The 20,359-nt window shown below is 35.6% G+C and overlaps 1 protein-coding gene across 1 annotated transcript in view; it reads left to right on the top strand.

Annotated features, from left to right (window-relative positions):
* The window catches only part of GABRA5 (gamma-aminobutyric acid type A receptor subunit alpha5), a 106,582-nt gene that overhangs the window by 44,199 nt on the left and 42,024 nt on the right, over positions 1-20,359 (top strand). The window lies entirely within an intron of this gene.

Genomic DNA, 20,359 nt, shown 5'->3' with positions numbered 1-20,359 from the left:
CTTAACAACTTAGCTGTATGTTGGTTGGTCTATGAAACTCATTACTATTTACCACAAATTCTAAATGTGCATGTATATAAATATGTATGTATGTGTATGTGTGTATGAGATATAGTATGTCTGCTCAGTGTATCAGATCAATCTCCTTAAACAAATTCTCTTCTCCCCTTAGTCTTTTTTTTTCGTATTTTCTCTTCCTGTGTACTGAATTAAGACAAAAGTAAACCCAAAAATACTTCAACCCACTTCTGGATCTCAGAATCCACAAAATTCAAGAATTTTGGTGGCTCTTAGAACTTTAGGAACCATAGCTAATGCTACACTTTAAGGTATATTGGGTAGCTAGGTGGTACAGTGAATAGTGTCTGGCTTGGAGTCAAACAGACTCATCTTCTTATGTTCAAATTTGACCTCAAGTACTTACTATCACTGTGACCCTGGGCAAGTCATTTAACCCTTGCTTGCCTCAGTTTCCTTGTCTGTAAAGTGATCTGGAGAAGGAAATGGCAAACCACTCCAGAATCTTTGCCAAAAAATACCCCAAAAATGTGATCATGAAGAGTCAGACATGACTGAAAACCAATTGAATAAAATACTTTAAAAACTCCCAGCTCTGGGTTTTACACAAAGAACACAAATTCTTTACATAAGGAACGATGGTTTCTAACACTATCAATTTTGCTATTAAGGAAACCAATTGGTTGCTTTTTATTAGAGGAGCTAGGTGGTACAGTGGATTGAGAGCTATACCTGGAGTCAGGAAAACCTAAATTCAAATCCTTCCTCAAACATTTATTAGCTTTGTGATGCTGAACAAGTCACTGAACCTCTTTGCCTCAGTTTTCTTATCTGTAAAATGGCATAATAATATCTACTTCTAAGTTGTATTACAAGGATATTGTTTATAAAACTTTATAAACCTTACAGCTCTATACAAAGACTAGATAGTGTTGTTTGTTTATTTGTTACTAATATTACTGATATATTTTCCTGAGGGTCCCAGGATTCTTTCCCCTGAAGAAGTAATGACTGCTAAGCCATTTAGAAAGATGTAAGGAGTCTTAGAAAGACTTAGGAATGTGGGTCACAACTACGAGAGTCATGTTTGGAGAGTGTGTGCATAGCTAGGCTATGTTAACAATATTTTCCATCAGCAAAGTTTTAGGTTATTATTGCTTATATTGAAATACCCTGTATACCTGAAGGTTGCTGCCTTTCCTACCACAGTTCCATAATTCACAATCTCTATTACAATAGTAACAACTATTTTTAAGATTACAATTACCAAAATTTGGTGGTTGTCATATTTGGCAGGGTAGTGAGTCAGTACCTTGATATATTATTAAACTCATATCTTTCCTGAAGTATAAGCACCTGTTCCAAAAACATCTTTAATTGAAGTATCATGCAACTCCATACAGGTAGAATATTACTAGTAAAGTAGCACCTGGTGTCCTTGATATTGCTCAGGCCCATTTCGTCTTCACTTGACCCTAGGATCAGGTAAGTCCTAATGCAAGAGATGAATTGCTGGATGTCATATAAGAACTCTTGTCATCTTTCTTTGACCATGCTTTTTCCTCAGTTTTTTGTTTGTTTGTTTCTATCTTGTCAGGGCCAGTGTCTGGGAACATTATACAGCAGCACCGATCACTGTAACACTGAGTAGACCAAGGCCTTCTACTAGCTTCCAGCTTCAGGGATTAAGATTTCTCCTCCCTCCCCAATGGCCCTCTACTCTCTTTATAACCCTGAACCTCCGCCAGGTCACAAGGTGAATATATAGCTAGCCATGGAATCAGGAAAATCTGAGTTTGAATCCTTCCTCAGATACCTATTCTCTTTGTGACCCTTATTGAGTCATTTAAAATACCTGTCTCAATTTCCTCATCTGTATAACGATGGCCTCTGATGTTCTTTTCAGCTATAAATCCATGATTCTATGATCACTCATTTTCTTCTTCAGACTTAAATTGTATCAGTATATCCACCATAAATTACCTAGAAAGGGCTGCCCATCAACTAGTCCTTCACTTCTTTTGGTCTATAGTCATTAAGTGTCTGAAGTAGGATTTATACTCAGGGATTCCTAATTCTAAATCCAGGGATATAACCAACTACGTCATCAGCTAGGTGTTACAGTGGATACAGATTTGGACTTGAAATTAGAACTACCCAAGTTCAACCTTTGCTTCTAATACTTACCAGTTGTATGACCCTGAGAAAATCACTCAACTTCTGTTCAGATTCAGCTTCCTCATCTGTATAATGAGGATAATAATAGCACTTACTTCATGGGGCTATTTTGAAAATGGAACGAAATAACGTATGTGAATTATTTTGCAAACCTTAAAGTGCAGTATATATGCTAGCTGTACTTACTGAATCCTCTTTTAAAGAATTAAACTAGCACTTTAGCTTCTGAGTTGATATAATACATTAGTGTATTCTCTGGAAAAGAATGTCCACTATGCTATACCTAGCATGGAAACAGCAACATTCCATTTGTAGTAGGACTGTATAAAGAGTAGAAATTTTGCCATGATTTCTTCATGATTTGACAAACTGTCTTTCTAGCATCAAAGGAAATTCACATTCCAGTTCCCTAAGTACCTCCTTCTCTACTCATTCCTTCAGTTACTCAATAAAGAAATATAAGTAAAAGCTATTTTTTATATCAAAACTATATGGAGTTGATCTTTAGACCCTAAACTACAGAGGACTGGGAAATACAGTACATGATCCTACTACTCTTGGAATGAGGAAGGTCATAGAATCATGAGGTCACGCTGTAGATGTAGAATGAGATTGGGAACTCAAAGAAGTAAAGAAAGAACCATATATTAAGTACCCATTATGTACCAGGTACTCTTTTAAGCAGTTTACAAATATTTCATTTGCTCCTTATAGCAACTCTGGGAGGTAGGTACTATTATTATCCTTATTTTATAGTTGAAGAAACTGAGGTAGACAGAGGTGATTTGCTCATTCATAAAGCTGGTAAAGTATCTAAGGCTAGATTTGAACTTAGCTCATTCTGACTGTAGGCCAGTCTCTACCCACTGTGCCCCCTAATTACTTAGCTCATCTACTCCAACTTTCTCTTTTTTACAAATGAGGAAACTGAGGTCCAGAATTCTTAAATAACTTGTTCCAAGTCACACAGGTAGCATGTGGTAGACCTGGGACTCAGACTATGATGAGATGAGGTGGTATCAGTGCTACTGGGGCCTTTATTCCTACAAAATGGGTGGTTTGCTAATATGCTTCCCCTTCTATACTGCCATTTTCATAGCTGTTTTCTACAATTACCACATTTATATTATATATCATAGGCTTTTAGACTAAGAACTGGAAAGGACCTCAGAGGTCATCTAAACCAATGCTCTCATTTTCACAGCTGAAGAAACTAAAGAAGTTAATTTGACCTGCCAAAGGTCACAAAGATAATATCAGAGCCTTATTAATCAGACTGTATATTATTTGCATACACTCTTATAATGTTATTTGCAGGTTTATTTACCTTTGTTTTATTGCTAGTGTTGCTTCCACATCATTATCCTTGACTAAGTATGCTCATAACAATTAGGAAGAAATCTCAGACTGCTTGATCAAATATACGGCTTCAATTATACCTAATTCTCAGGCACATCCCAAATTCCACCCATTCTGTGACAATATCCAGATTCAGAAACAAAGGTAATATGAATGGTACAAAAATGATACACACAGATACATGCACACACACACACACACACACAGACACACACACACCCTTACACAGATATATACAAATACCAGTCACAGTTTTGAACACATTTCCAAAGGGGTCATTTTAGCAGCACAGTTCACAGATATACAAAAGGGAAATGGATATGAAATTTAGACTACTGAAGCTACAGTGCTCTAGGCTCTGTCCCTTTCTTCCTATAGGTAATCACTAAGTGTTAGTGTGATCAAAGGATCAGCACTAATTCTTTGGATAGCTCCCTGTTGTTTTAACAGGCTGGCTGATTGCAGCATTCCTTCCAAAAAATCCTTCCTGCCCCTAGGTTTTAAGGCATGCTGCTTCTCCCTGTTGTGTCAACATGAAGTTATTTAGGCATTAAGAGAGCTATCTTTGGTAATTATTAAATTACAACAAAAATAGTCCTTCCCTATTTAAGATCTGGTTCACAAGCACTTATCTATGATAGTTACAAAGCACTAGCTTGAACACATAGTGACATTAAATGATAAATCAGTGATGAAATTAGTTGCTCTTCTAGAGATCAGAAGCATTTGGGATGGCAGCATAGTAGACTAGGGGAAAAAAACACTAATTATGGAATTGGAAAACCTGGTTTAAATCCTAATTTTGCCACTTAAATGTAGTATGACCTCAACCAATTGCCTTTACTACCTTGACTTCATTTGTAAAATGAAGAGTTGGGCCCATTGACTTCTAAAGATCCCTGAAGCTTGAAATCCTGTGAATATTTTATAATATTAGGTAGCAAGAAGTGTTAGTAGCATGAATTTAAGCCAGACAAAAATAGTATCAATTAGTGATGTAAGAAGCCAATATCTCCTTAGGTATTAACCAATCCCAACATCTGAATATGATAATTTAAAAGATCAATATAGTTGAGAAGGCAGCTTGATACAATGAAGAGGTTTAGAGTTAGAGATCTGGTTTCAAATCCTGCCTTCCACTTGCTATTTGACCCTACATGAATTACCTTATTCCTCTGAGCATCAGTTTTCTTATTTATTAAATGATGGTATTAGATGAGATAGCTTGTAAATTCCCTTTCATTTCTAAATCTATACTTCTACATATGGCAAAAAAAACCCCACAGTATCACAAGTAACATAGCAAACCTTGAGTTTTCTCTGTTAAATACATAATGCCACCATTGAGGAGTAGCAAAGATGCAGATTCATTAGAGAACCCTCCTTACTCATTTTCTCTACATACCTTATAATCCCTTTCCACTTTAAAAAACCATAGTCTCTTTTTCCATCTTTGTCAATGTTTGGCAGTAGATGGCAGTGGTTCCAGTGATGTCACCACACATTCCAAATGGTACTACAGAACTTAAAAGAATACATTTTTTTCTGAAAATGCTAACATGGATAATTTCAAGTCTAGACCCACGTACTTAAGAAAAGTCACAACCCACCCTGTTCTCACATTTCCTTTGATATTTCAGTGCAATCCTTATGAGAAAATTCTTTTTACCAAATGTAAATCACTGCTTACTTTGCACCGTAAGTGTCTTGGAGGTTTCATGAATGACTGAGAGGTTAAGGGTTATGCCCTGAGTCACATAGCCAGTGTATATCAGAGGACAGAAAGTCTAGATAAAATCTAAGTGATACAATTGATAGAGTGATTGATTTTCAAGTCAGAAAGAACTGAGTTTGAATCTGCATCAGAAACTTAAAATACATGAGGCCCTGGATAAGTCACTTAAACTCACAATCTCAGATTCTTCCTTTATAAAATACAGATATTAATAACATTTGTCTTTCTGGCCATCTCTTTACCATGTAAGCCTATTCTCTAGTTATCGTTCTCATCCCTTTCTCATCAGTGGAACATTGAACTCTGCCTCTGCATCCTCTGCTTCTGAGAGGTGATCTTTGAATTACCCAGAACCAAGCCTCTGTGGTACTTCCCAGCCATCTGCACAACATGCTGCCACAAGTACTTCCCATACTTGTTTGCATGTTATTTTCCCCAATCAGAATGTAAATGCCTTGAGGGTAGGGACTGTTTGGTTGCTTGGATTTGTATATTCAGTGCTTAGCATAGTGCCTGGAAGATTCTACATGCTTATTAATTGTTTTATCTATCTATCTATCTATCTATCTATCTATCTATCTATCTATCTACCTATCTATCTATCATCTATCTATCTATCTATCTATCCATCTCTCTTTTTGGATTTTCCTCCCTCAGTTGCTGTGAAGATCAAATGAGATAACACACACACACATATATATTTACACACACACACATATATTTTCAAGGTAGGGGGCAAACTACATACATTATACATATGCATATATATATAATATGCATACAATATATATTATATAAAGATTTGCAAATAATGTACTACATGAAATTATTACAATATTCATTATTATTATTGACTCTGAGGTCAGTTCTCTATTCATTTTACCAAGGCTGACTTTTTGTTGTCCTTATTAACAGACTTATGGTAGGAAACATTTGATAAACAGTTTCTATGTTGAACTTTCATCTCTCATTTAGAGAGGCAATGGGTTCTTATAGAAGAAAAAACTAGGACTTGTTTCTACCCCCTGTTCTCTCGTGAAATTATTCTATGACACTGAACAAGTCAGTTATTTTCTCTATGCCTCAGTTTCTTTAGTTGGGAAATGGGCAAAATGCTAAGTGTTCTACTTTTTTCACAAAGCAGTTATAAGAATTAAACAATAGAATAGAGGTGAAAGCTAACTGTGTTGTATGAAGTACTGTTATTAGATTTACTGGTTAGTACAGGTACACTTTTGAGGTAGAATCAATGGGTAATAGTAGAGAGAATATTATAATCAGGAGATTTGGCTTTTTGAGTATTGCTTCTGCCATATTCCGTGAGATTTAGAGAAGTCATTTGATGTCTCTAGGCCTAAATTTATTCATCTGTAAAATGAGGATAAAGGCTTTCACCACCTACCTCGTAGAAAAACCCTAGACTCTGGAAATGTGAATTGTTGTTTCCTTATGGAGTAAAGTCTGTGGTGTATTGGCACTGTTTCTCACTTGAAGTCATTTCTTTAATTTTCACTTCAGTGCATCTGTCCTGGATTTATTTATGAAGGAGGCTTATTTCCTGTAATTTGGGGTACACATACACAACACAAAGAAATGAAAACTTAGGAAGTGGCATAGTAGAGTGGAAGGGACATTGACTCTGTGTAAGACAAAGTGTTTTCAAAGCCAGGTTCTGATGATTACTCTGTGATGTTGGAGATGTCATTTAAATTCCCAAGCTTGGTCTCAGTTTCCTTATTTTCAAAGTAGGGGACAAACTACATGGCCCCTCAGGTCCCTTCTAGCTTCACTTCTACGATTGAGCTACAAATATCTACTTTGTCAGTTGCCCCACTCATTTGCTCATGGAACTTAGCACCTGTCCAGGTAAAAACCAGCCACCTAGCAAAGCAGAGCTACTATGATTGTAACCCTTTACCCAATAAGAAAAATATTCACTTGACAATTAAACAAAATTATGAAACCTAGGCTGATCTCTCCCTGACTAACAAGAATTTCCAGTACCCTTCTGTAATAACACAAATGCAGCGAGACTATTAAAAATGGAATATTTGCTCTCCAGTAATTTTTTAGCCCAAGTGTGTCTACTGAGGATAGACATGTGGACAAGCTGATTACATAGAGAGGCACAAAATTAATCCATTAATTCGGGACTCATTTATGGAGACTATAACTCATGCTGAAATTGGGTCACATACTTTGACTACTTTGTTAGAAGATGATATTCATTAGGTCATTTCCTACATATATATGTGTGTGTGTGTGTGTGTGTGTGTGTGTGTGTGTATGTGTGTGTGTGTGTGTGTGTATGGATAGACATTGAGAAGACTAGATGTGTGTAGGCCAGAAAGTCTCATTTGAGGGTGATAGAATTTGCAAGATTTTAACATAGCATATGTTCCCTACACCTTTTTTTGAGCTTAGGGACTAGAATTGGGATTTCACTGGAAAATACTAAGTAGGCAATTCCCCAATCAATGCAAGTTGGCAACGTTGCCATAATTTATATTCTTGGAGAATTGAGGGCACGTGATTTGCCTAGATACACAGCCAACAAAGGTAGATCTCAATGAGTGAAAATAATTAATCTCCTGAACTGGTGACATGTATTTGATTTCACACTTCGAGTTTATAATTATTTAAAATATTGTAATTTGTTCAAGCCCAATGGAAATATGCACAGTGAATTTGGATAATAGAACTACTTTGCGTCATTCATTATTTCTACAAATTGAGATCCATCTTCGTATGTCAGAGGCAGGGTTTGAACTCAGCTCTTCATGTTTTTGAGAGTAATTCTCTATCCATTCTATCATTCTGCCTCTCAGCACTTTCTTTGGGAGCCACTTCATCATACAAAAAAATGATGAAATGCAGAAAGATGTAGATGTGACTCAAGTTCTGTTTTCTACAAGCTTTTCATTTCACTGAGCTTGAATTCTAATCTATTTATAAGATTCGATTGAGGTGGAAGGGGAAGAATATCATGATTAAGTCTAGAAACTTCAAGATAGCAATTCAGAAAAGAAGCCAAATCTAAGCAGCACGTCTTGAAAGCATGTGTTACTCTAGTTCTTCTTCTAACACATGTTATGTTATATCCTTGGAGGAATAATTGGTTACACAATAAAGCAAATCACTTCATTTTTTTCTTACTTTTCCAGCTTAGGTTGTCTCCTGCCTATTTTTTTCTATTGCCTATTTGTCTCCTTTCATGAATCTCTCTCCTCTTCTTTCTTTCCTAACTCTCTTTTCTAGGTGCTCATCACAATGGATTTATTGCATCTCTTTCTTTGAAGCAAACTTTATTTTACCCATGATAGGGTTTATAGCAGAGAGAAGGATCTTGTATAAAGGACCTATGATCAGTAAATTGAAATGTTCATGAGGGCAGGCAACCCATCTTATTTAAGCTTAGAATACCCTTCTACCCCACCTCTTGGCCTCTTCCTGTGCTCTCTAACAACACAGTCATAAAATATATTTTTGTTTGCTGAATTCAATTTTTTTTTGATTTGGCTGAGTCTCAAAAGAAGTTAGGTAAGACATAAAATAAAAAAGACTATGGACAGATACGTAGTTATATTTTTTTCCCTAAATTAAGCATTATCTGCCCTTCTGGGATTGAACTTCATTCTTCTAACACTCTAATATTTTTAACCACATCATAAGGATTACATGGGCAAAAATTAGAGTAGATAACCTATGAGATTTACAGGCTCATAGAATAAAATAATAGTTATTAATGATCATACAGTCAGTCAATTAGCACATATTAAAAAGCTGTCAAATTACTATGTGTGAAACACCATGCTAAGTACTAGGGATACAAAGGAAAGGAAAAAAAAATAAATTACCCATCTCTTTTGTTGTTGTTATTCAGTCATTCAGTTGTGTACTCATGATTCTATGAACCATACTGTCCATGGAGTTTTCTTGCAAAGGTACTGGAATAGTTTGCCATTTCCTTCTCTAGGGCATTAGGGCAAACAGAGATAAAGTGACTTGCCCAGAGTCATACAGCCAGTAAGTGTCTGAGCCTGGATTTAATCTCAGGTCTTCCTGACTCCAAGCCCAGTGCTTTCTTCACCGAGCCACCGAGCTGTCTCATATATCTCTCCTCCACCCCCATACCTCTGTAGTCCTTGCTCACGAGGAGCTCAAAGTCTGATGCAAGAGATCACATGCAAACAAATACGTACAAATAAGATCTTACAGTACATCTAGTCCAATCATATGTGTCTACAGAAGCAAGTCTAAATTATGGGGTTAATATTGTTATTTGCTTGGAAATTAGAATGTATTTTCCTATGGAAATAATTGTATAAATGAACGGTTCCCAGATCACTCTATTTAACCCATCACATAACAAATTTTTTGTATTGATTGTATTATTACAGCTCTAACCACTGTTATCTAAATGAGAAAGTTCATTCATTGTACATTTATTCTTAGATATGTACAGAAGCTTTTCTCTCACTTTTGGAAAAGGAAAATGGGGTCAAATCTTATATATATCCATTAACTTACAGAGGCAGCTGGTGGTATAGAGGCAGCAAACAGGGAATAAATAGAGTTTTGGACCTGGATCAGGAAGACCTGAATCTTGTGACTCAAAGCAAGCCACTTAACCCCTATGTATTTCAGTTTCCTCAACTGTTAAATAAGGATAATAATAGCATTTACCTCCCATGATTTGTTTTAAGATTAAAATATGATAATATTTGTGAAGTGTTTTGTAAGTCCTAAAATGTTATGTGAATACTAGGTATTATTTTTATTATTATTATTTCATAAGGTAGGCCATATAGTACCTGACTCACAGCTGGCAAACAAATATATTCAACTGAACTGAAATATTGTGAAAGAATTACTTTGTGAAAACAAAATCCTAAACAAGTGAGTTATTATTATTGAAATAATAAGGCATGTTTCTAAATCTGAAGAATGGACAGATTATAAATTCTGAGGACAGGATTTTCTTTTGTCTCTTTCTGTAACCTCAGCACTTAGCACAGCACCTGGCACGTAGTAGGCATACGATAAATGTTTATTGAATTGAATTCCCCACCTGTAAAGTGGAGATAATTTGCTCACTGTACATGTCTAAGGTTTACTGCAAAGATAATGTTGCTATTACAATGTAAGCTTCCTAAAGGTAAGGACATTGCTTTACTCAATTTTAAATACCTACTAAGTACTCAATGAATGTTGAATTGAATTTTCAAGATATACATAAAAGACCTATTTTCAGAGAAGATACCTACCTCTCTAGGCCAGTGACTGCCAATCATTCCCTGTATTCAGAATTGAGAATAGGTCCCAGTAAGTAGGAAGACAGGAATGAAGACTCCCTGACTACTCTTTGCACAAGCTGCTTGTTATTAGCATCAGCTGCATTAGTGGCATTTATGTAGTGTGTGAAGGTTTTTAAAGCATTTTACACATATGTCATTTTATCCTAAGAGATCATGAAGGCAATGGCTATTATTATCCCCATTTTACAGATGAGGAAACAGGGAAAGGCAGAAGTCAAATGATTTGACCAGGGTTACACTTTTAGTACGTGTTTGAGGTTGAATTTGAGCTTAAATGTTCCTGATTTCAGGACCAGTGCTCTATCCGTTATGCCACTCAGCTACATAAGATATTTTTAACTGTATGAGTGTCCCTATATTCACTGAATAATTCTCTAAGTTTGAGCTAAAGAACACTTGCTTGAATTGATCTAGGAGAGGGCCTAGGTAGACATGAATGCTATTGTAGCATCTTACAGTGGAAAGAGCACATTGGTTCCAGAGGATCTGTGTTCAAATCTCCTCTCCAACACTTATTTCTGTGTGATCTTGGACAAGTCAATTGATTTCCATAGGTCTTAGTTTCCTTATTTTAAAAATGAGAAAGTTGGATTAAGTGACCTCTGAGGCCCCTTCCAGTTCTAGAGCTATCATCTAAGAATGTAATGTGATATTTAAGAGACCCTTGCTTCTTCTATCAGCTGGACCATTTGATTGTCCTTCTTTCTCCAAGACAGCCAGTGACATCATGGATGATATCTTGACTTGAACATGAATTGGATTTAACTGAGACAGAGTTATGTAAAATCTTCAGCCTAAGTTACTGAATTTCAGTGGCAGGACAAAAGTCAGGATAACTAGTGATGGCCCAGGATGCAGTGAATGACCTTAGTATCTTTGGTTCCCGATAAGCTTTAAATATTCCCAGTGACTGCTTCAGCTGTCTCCGTCAGTGGAACAAATTGTTTTCATCTGCCCATTCCACTGGGGTAAGTCTTCACATATTTGGGGTAGATTCCTCTAACTCACTGAAAGGTTTGAGGTCTGTTCGTTACCCTTAACCTGGTTTAGCCCATCTGCAGCTTCTTAGAGCCACAGGTGAGAGTATGGTGAATCAGGTGCACACCAAAGGTGGAAGAACAGTCCTAAAAGGGGCTTGGTAAACTTTCATAGCCAAAGTACTAGTCTTCCCATAACACCTCCTAGATTCCCATGACCACTTAGACACAGTAACCACCACTTATGCATATGAGTATATGTTAAGGGGAAGGAGTATGCCTTCTTCATGGTTTTACCAAGAACATGTTTGTCATGTCCAGGGCTGAAGACTTTAGAGTATGTGCAATTAACAATAATAACTTACATTTCTACAGCATTTTAAGGTTTTCAGAATACCTTACACAAGTTCTCCCATTTGAGTCTCCCAATGCAGCTCTATGATAGAAGCCTTGTAGACATTGTTATCCTTATTTATCAGAGAAAATAACTGAGGCCTTATGAAGTTAAGTGACTTGCTGAGTTCCACATGGCTCAGACATGCCAGAGATGGAATTTGAATCCAGGCATTATTGACTCTGTTCTGGACTGCTATGTAGCACTCTACTTAATAAACCCAGCTTGTAAAGAATGTTGTCTTTGCAGTCAAATGGACTGGGTGTGAATTCTGTCTCTATTAATTTCATCTTGAATTCCTTAGTTTTTGAGGACCTTAGTCTCAATGACCTATAAGATCTCTTCTAACTCTATGTTTTTCAGCCTTTAATCTCAAAACTCAAAAGAGAATAATGTAGGGGATCCAATCAAGTAATATGCTGGGTGTGGAACCCAGAGGCCAATGAATTTTCGGAAGGATTCATCAGTAAATAATCATCTAAATTAACCATTACCTGATCTTTCATGATCTTATTCAATTCAAATCAATAATCATGGATTAAAAACCTTAATTTTCATGTATCAAGGACAGAGGCAACCTGGCACAGTGGATTGAGAACCTGTGTGAGAGTCAGAAAGATCTTTGTTCAAATCCCACTTTTGAACCTCTGACACTAGCTATTTGACCCTAGCAAGTCACTTACCTTCTTAGTGCCCCAAACAACTTTATAAAATTATTAATTATAGGGTAGATACCACTATGTGTCAGTAGAAAGTTTCCTTGCTGGGAATCTGTTATAACCATAAATGTATGGATCTTACCCAGAACATGTAAGGTATTGTGATAGGGACAGGGGAGATGTAGGGAGAGAAAACAGATTCTACCCTCCAGGAGCTCACAATATTGTACCACAACAACATAGACACTGTTTTTCTTCTAAGGATAACTACTCACTAGATCCTCCCACAGTGAAAAGACTCTCAAATCTTCCAAAACAGAATTTTCATGTTACCTGATATTTTCTTGTAGAACCACTAAGGAACACCCAAGTTTTTAAATATTCTAAGTCCACATATTAATAATTAACCAAACCACACACCTCATTTGGGAGGTCAGTTTACTCCAATAAGTGGGCTCATACTTGTGTTGAGATGCAAGTTTGGGAACTTATTTATAAAGTGGTCAAAAAAAACTAAGTCCCTTGTCAGTTTTATAAATGTACATTAAAAAATCCTTTATTCATCTACCATATGTTCATTCATTCAACACACATTGGTTAAGTGACTGCTATAGGTAAACCTCTATGCTTGATGTGCAAGATGAATTATGCAGGATCTCTGCTATTGTAATACAAATATATACATACAAATACAATGCAAACTGCAAGATGATAAATTCATGAATGCAAATCACTATGAGATCCTGTCCAATAGAGATCACCTCTAGCCAGGAAGATAAGGGAAAATCTGACATTTGTGTATGACCTTAAAGGATGAGGTATCATGGCAAAAGGCAGAGTGTGGGCAGCAGGAGGAAAGAAGATCACAAATTAAAATGGCACAAAGGCAGAAAATATTAGAATATATTTGCAAGTTCATGGCCAGATGAATTTGATTGGATTGAAGGTTATGTTGTAAAGAGGTATATGAGAGGAAGAGATGTAGATTGGAACTAGAATATGGAAGGTCTTCATGCCAAGAGAAAATGTATGGACTTTTTGGCAGTCAATTAAAAGTCACTGAAGGTTCCTGAGCTGTGGTAAAACTATAAAATTTCTCATATTATAACCATATTGTGTCATCTGTGGGCATATCTTTATGCTGTATATTTAGCTTTTCATTTATTATGGCAATTTAGTCATATCTGGTGGCTGCCATAGCATATGACACATTTAAATGTGTGCCATGTGTATATGTAGAAAATATTGTGTTTTTGTTCAGATAAAAGATTTCAGAGGAAAAAGAAACTTTAAACGTCAAAAGTATCTTCACCAAAGTTGATTAGAAATATGGCTGTAACTTTGAGTAATGAAGAATACCTGAGATATTGAGAGGTCAGGTGACTTTTTGTCACATAATCACAGAGCTAGTACATTTCAGTTTCAGAACTAGAAGCTTGATCATTCACTTGACTCCCAAGTTCATCTCTCTATCCACTATGCCAAATGTTCTCCAAAGTAGGGGTAAGTCTCGCTATAGCCATACCCTAAGAGGTCAGTGACTGGTTGCTCAGTCCTGTCCTACTCTTTGTGACCCCATGGACTATATCACACCAATACTGTCCATGGTGTTTTCTTGGCAAAGACACTAGAGTGGTTGCCATTTCCTTTTCCAAAGGCAAACAGAGGTTAAGCAACTTATCCAGGGTCACCAAGCTATTAAGGATCTGAGGCTGGATTAGAACCTAAGACTCCCTGACTCCAGGTCCAGATCTCTGTTCTCTGAGTCATCTAGCTGCCTTACCAATCTGATGGCGAGAAAATAGATGACATTGAATTCTCCCCATAATAGTCAACCTGGGGATTTGTTTCCAGTGTAACCATACATGTCCTTACTCAACCCTCAACACTCCCCTATTCTCCCACCTGTCTACCCCTTACGAGTTACTTACCCAACACTCAAGGTAGTTATAACTTAATCAATGTCCTGTAACCAACAACAGCAGTTTCACAGGTGCCACTGGGAATTTCTATTCCCTCTTCTCCCCAATATTCTGCCTTTGTCTCCAAATCACCTTGTAGCTGTTATAGGACAGGGCAAAGTCTGGGTTTAGAGCAATAACCAGTGAGTAAAAATCCCTTCCTTCATTAATTATTGCTGTGAGTGGAATAGGGTAATCTCAAAGACATGGATAGGCTCTCAAGTCTCATATCTCATTACATTATTTTTTGCCTCAAACTCATCCTCAAGAATTTCTTATTTCTGTTGAGGTCGCCTGTAATTAATAACCTTCCAGTTTCCTGCATTCAGGTTTCTCCTCTGGTGGTGGATAGCAATTTTCATAATGGATCCTTTGGAATTGTCATGAATCCATTGTCTTTATTGCATCATCTAAATCTTTTACAGTTGATCATCAGTATAATATTGGTGTTAAAAGTATACAATGTTCTCCTTCTGATCACTTCACTTCACATCAGTTCATCTAAAACCTCATGGATATTTTTGAAATATTCCTGTTCATCATTTCTTAAAGCAAAATAGTATTCCATCACAATCGTATGGCACAACTTGTTCAGTCATTCCTCACTTGATGGGCATCTCCTTGATTTCCAATTCTTTGCCTCCACAAAAAAGAACTGCCATAACTACTTTTGCAAATAGATAATTTCCCCTTTTTCTTTGATCTTTTGGGAGTACAGAGCTAGCACCAGTATTTCTGGGTCAAAGGGTATGGACAGTTTTATAGCTCTTTAGAAATAATTCCAAATTTTTCTACAGAAGGTGGGACTAGTTCACAATTCTACCAACAGTATATTAGTAACCCAATTTTAACTCATCCCCTCTAGCATTTGTCATGTTCTTTTTCTGTAATGTTAGCCATAACAGATGTTAGGTGAGAGGTGGTAACTCTAAGTTGTTTTAATTTCCATTTTTCTAATCAATACCAATTTAGAACACTCTTTATGTGACTGTTGATAGCTTTGATTTCTTCTTCTGAAAACTGATTGTTCATTTTCTTTGACCATTTATCAATTGGGGAATGGCTCTTAGTTTTGTATTTTGGCTCAGTTTTCTATTTATTTAAGAACTGAGGTCTTTATTAGAGAAATTTGTTATGAAATTTTCCTCAGTTTTCTGTTTCCTTCCAGTTTTAGCTACATGCACTTAGTTTGTACAAAATCATTTTAATTTCATGCAGAGCTATTTATTTTGCTTCCCATATCATCTCAGTCTTTTGTTGATGATAAACTTCTCTCATCCATAGATCCATACATTTTCCCAAGCTCCCTTAACTTACTTAATATCATCCTTTATAACTAAACCATTTATTCATTTTGACCTTATCTTAGCATACTTTCTGAGATGTTGGCATATGCCTATTCTCTGCCAAATTACTTTTCAGTTTTCCCAGTAATTTTTGTCAAATGGTGAGTTCTTACCTCAAAAACTTGTATCTTTTGATTTATCAACACTAGCTTATTTTGGTCATTTAATACTGTGTATTTTATACCTGATCTATTCCACTGAGCCATCACTTTATTTCTTATCCAATACCAGATCATTTTGAAGATTACTGATTTGTAATGTAGTTTCAAATATGTTAATGCTAGACCTTCACATTTTTTTCATTGATTCCCTTGATATTCTTGACGTGTTCTTCCACATGAATTTTGTTTTTGTTTTTAGCTCTATAACATAATTCTTTGGTAGTTTGCTTGATATGTATGCACATGTACATGCATATATATATATATATACTTGTATATATATACTTGTGTATATACATATATATATATGTGTGTGTGTGTGTGTGTGTATTCCCTCTTTGAATCAATTTAGATGTAAGTGAGGTTCAAGTACTGTCTGTCCTGACCCTATCATTTTGCTCTCTACTTAAAAGCTCTTCTTTGCATTTCTTTTATGTGAGATAATTTTCCCCACTCTTCTTTTCCCTTAACCCTTTTCTCAGAGCATTCATCTTTTACACCTATGCTTTTTTTTTTTAATATCATCTCAACCCAATCAACTCACTTTTGTACCTTCTTTCTATGTGGAATCCTTCTAATTGCCTTAATAATGATAAAGTTACTAGAAGTTTCATGTATTATATTCTCAAAAAGTAAAATAAATAGTTCAACCTTACTGAGTCCCTTATGATTTATTTTTCTTCTTTACTTTTTTAAATGTTTCCCTTGAGTGCTGTATTTAGGAGCCAAATTTTCTGTCCAGCTCTGTTTTTTTTTTCATCAGGAATGCTTGAAACTCCTCTACTTCATCAAGCATTCATTTTCCCTTGAAGGATTATCCTGTTTTGGTTTTTTTTTTTTTGCTGGGTGGTTGTTCTTGATTGTAATCCCAGATCTTTTGCTTCCCATAATGTTATATTCCAAGACTTTTGCCCCTTTCATGTGGTAGTTGCTAAAACTTTTGTGACTTTGACTGTGACTCCATGAAATTTGCACAGTTTCTTTCTGGCTGCTTGAATTATTTTATCTTTGACTTGGGAGCTCCAAAACTTGGATATAGTATTTCTAGAGTTGAATTACTCAGCTAAAGACCTATTCACTGAATGGGTATTATCTCACCCTAAGTGAGTTCCTGAATAGAACCTGGGCTAAAGGGGCCAAGGTCTCCTATTGCATCCTGGGTCATCTCCAGTCATTCTAATGAATATCTGGTAACCAGACTCAGATGACTCTGCAAGAGAAGTGAAGCTGGTGATCTTGCATAGTGTTCTCTCACTCAAAACAAAGTCAAAACAACTTTCACAAAAGTGCCAGTCATGTCATCATTTCTCTGATGGCATGGTCTTCTTCAGCAAGTAAGGACAAACACAACAAAATTTCTGGAAATTTCATTTTGAGAACTTTTTCATGATCAGTGTAAGACATCAGAACAGTTCTTCTTGATACTTTATTGAAATATGATGTTTCTTTTTTATCATGGCTTTCAGATAGTTCAATAATTCTTAAATCATCTCTCCTTGATTTATTTCCAGTTAAGTACTTTTTCCAGTAATATATTTCACATTTTCTTCTATTTTTCATTCTTTTTTATTTTGTTTTATTGTTTCTTGAGGTCTCATGGAGTAATTAGCTTTCACTTGTCCAATTCTAATTTTTAAGGAATTATGTTCTTCAATGATTTCTTGTATCTCTTTTTTCATTTGGCCAATTCAGCTTTTTAAGAAGTTATTTCCTTCAGCAGGTTTTATGCTTCTTGTTACCAAGTTTCTAATTGTTTTCCCCCCATAATTTTCTTTCTTATGTTAATTTCCTTACCTAATTGTCTCCTATCACACTTATTTGATTTTGAAAAAAAAAAATAGCTCTTCCAGGAATTCTTATTGTACTTTTATCCAATTGCCTTTTTTCTTTCTTTGAGGCTTTGCTTGTAGCTGTTTTGACTTCACTGTCTTCTTATGAGTTTGTGTCTTGATCTTCGTTGTAACCATACTAGCTTTTTATGGTCAGATTTTTTGTTTATTTGTTTGTACATTTTTTGCAACCTATTTCTTGATTTTGAACTTTATATTCAATTTGGATTCTGTTCCCATCTTGGAGGTAGTGGCAATGAGGGGCACTGTCTCAAGCTTCAGGCTTTTTTGCACTGCTATTTTCAGAGCTGGTTCTAGGGGTTTGGGATGTTTTTGGTGCTTCTAAGGTTGTGTGATCTGGGGAGATGTGTGGTCACTGCCCTTCTTGTCTGCACTCTTATCTTTATCTAGGAAGGGACTGCAATCAATAATGCTCCTTAGGGTCTTTGCTCCCTTTGAAATGGGAACATTACTGTTTGTCCTCATGGGACTGGAAATAATTCTGCTCCTCAGGGTCCTTGATGCCTTGTGATCAAAAGCAATATTACCTCTCAGAGCTTCTTCTCCCTCTTGACTTAAAGCACTCCTCTTCATCTTGAACTGTGACTCAAAAGTGAATATACACAATGGAGCTGGGAAAAAGCATCTGGTCCTGAATCCTGCCAACACAGTGTTTGCCTATTATCACTTTCTGAATAATTCCCAGATCCCCTTGTGACTTCTATCTTGAAAGCTCCTGAAACCACTGTTCCGGAAATGATCCCACCATTTTTATTTCATTCGCATGGACTTTGAATCATCCTCCACTCCTATGTCACAGTTTTCTCTTTAACATCCCCCTCCAGTTGTCCTGAGCTTAAAATATGTCTCACAGACCTTTTGCTAGCTCTGCTACTCCAGAATTCAATTTGAGGCATTATTTTAAAGTTGTTTGGAGGGGAATATTGGGAAAGCTCAGCCGAATGCTTTCTCTACTCTACAGTCTTGGCTCTGCCCCAGGAAACCCATCTGTCTTTCTATTAATACATCCTCACATTGTTGGCAAAATAATTTTCATGCCCAGGTTGTTATTTAATAAACACCAGAAACTCCCCATAGACACTAAAATCAAATATTATTTTATCTTTATCTCATCCTTTTAAAATTTATATTTTGCATAACTTTTATAGTGTGTGTAATTTACAGTAGAGTAGAATATTTACATAATTTATAAAGGAGTAATTAGATACATTATGAGTATGAACACTTTTTTACTGATAAAAGTGTGATTAAAAAAATTTCAAGAATACTGCACAATCTTTCATCTCTGATTCACATACCTACAATTGTACATGTATATGCATATAAACATAAATGTACATACATATTTATGTATATAAATGCATGTGTATATACATATGTATTTCTCTAAATATATATATGCATATATGTATATTCATCTAAACACATGTGTATATACATATACATTTATCTAAAACATATATATCTTTTGTCTATGAAAAGCTATCATGTCAGTTTAAAATAAATTGAAATATATATATAGTTTTCTGTTATCTGAAATAATTTTAATACTACATTTTATCTACATAATTATGTTCATTCAGTGAATGTGTTCTGTTAAGACACTTGTCTAATATAGACCGAAGAGGAAAATTGGATGACAAGCATGTGACTAAATTACAAGTAATCCTTCTTTGTATACTCATTTTAATGCAAGTTAAAATTAACAATATTTTTTTTTTTTACAAAATCCAACATTTATAGGAGAAAGAAAATATTATCCCACAAAATAAATATTAGACAATAAGTCAGGAGGGGTTAGTCTTAGCTTTGCCAGTAAAACTAATGCATTTAACTCCACATGGTATCCAATATCTAATTTTATCTCTTGAAGATCCCTGAGACAGAAACAGCTATTATTATCCCTATTTTATAGGTGGTAAAACATAGTGATTTTAGGCTACCTGCCAGAGGCCATATATCATCAGAGCTAGGCCTATGGCTCAGATTTCCTATATTCCAAATAGAGTGTCCCCTCCACAAGATTACTTTGCCCCCCAGAAGAAAGAATATCATGCAATGTTTTCAGAAATGAGAAAATAATTTGTCTACCACTTGCACCTGCAAACCCTCAGTGAAGTAATTAGCAATAACCAATGCAATGGCCCCTTAAATATTTTTTAGATAAATACTTCAATATTTTAATATTTTTAAATTTTATTATTTATTTTTCACAAAATAAAAAATATGACTGTCATTCACAAATAATAACACATATGTACAATAAAAACAGAGTTTAATATCATAGTGGGAAATGGAAGTAGCGATGAAAAGTTTATATTCACGTCTTCATGTAGTACTTTGCTCATTTTTCTACAATAAGGGAGCTTAGTTGTATGAAAATGGATTTTTCTGATATTAATT

This window comes from Notamacropus eugenii, chromosome 5 (genome assembly GCF_028372415.1).
Source record: "Notamacropus eugenii isolate mMacEug1 chromosome 5, mMacEug1.pri_v2, whole genome shotgun sequence".
Classification (NCBI taxonomy): domain Eukaryota; kingdom Metazoa; phylum Chordata; class Mammalia; order Diprotodontia; family Macropodidae; genus Notamacropus; species Notamacropus eugenii.
Note: the sequence above shows the minus strand (reverse complement) of the source record. Positions and strands in the feature narration are given on the sequence as shown.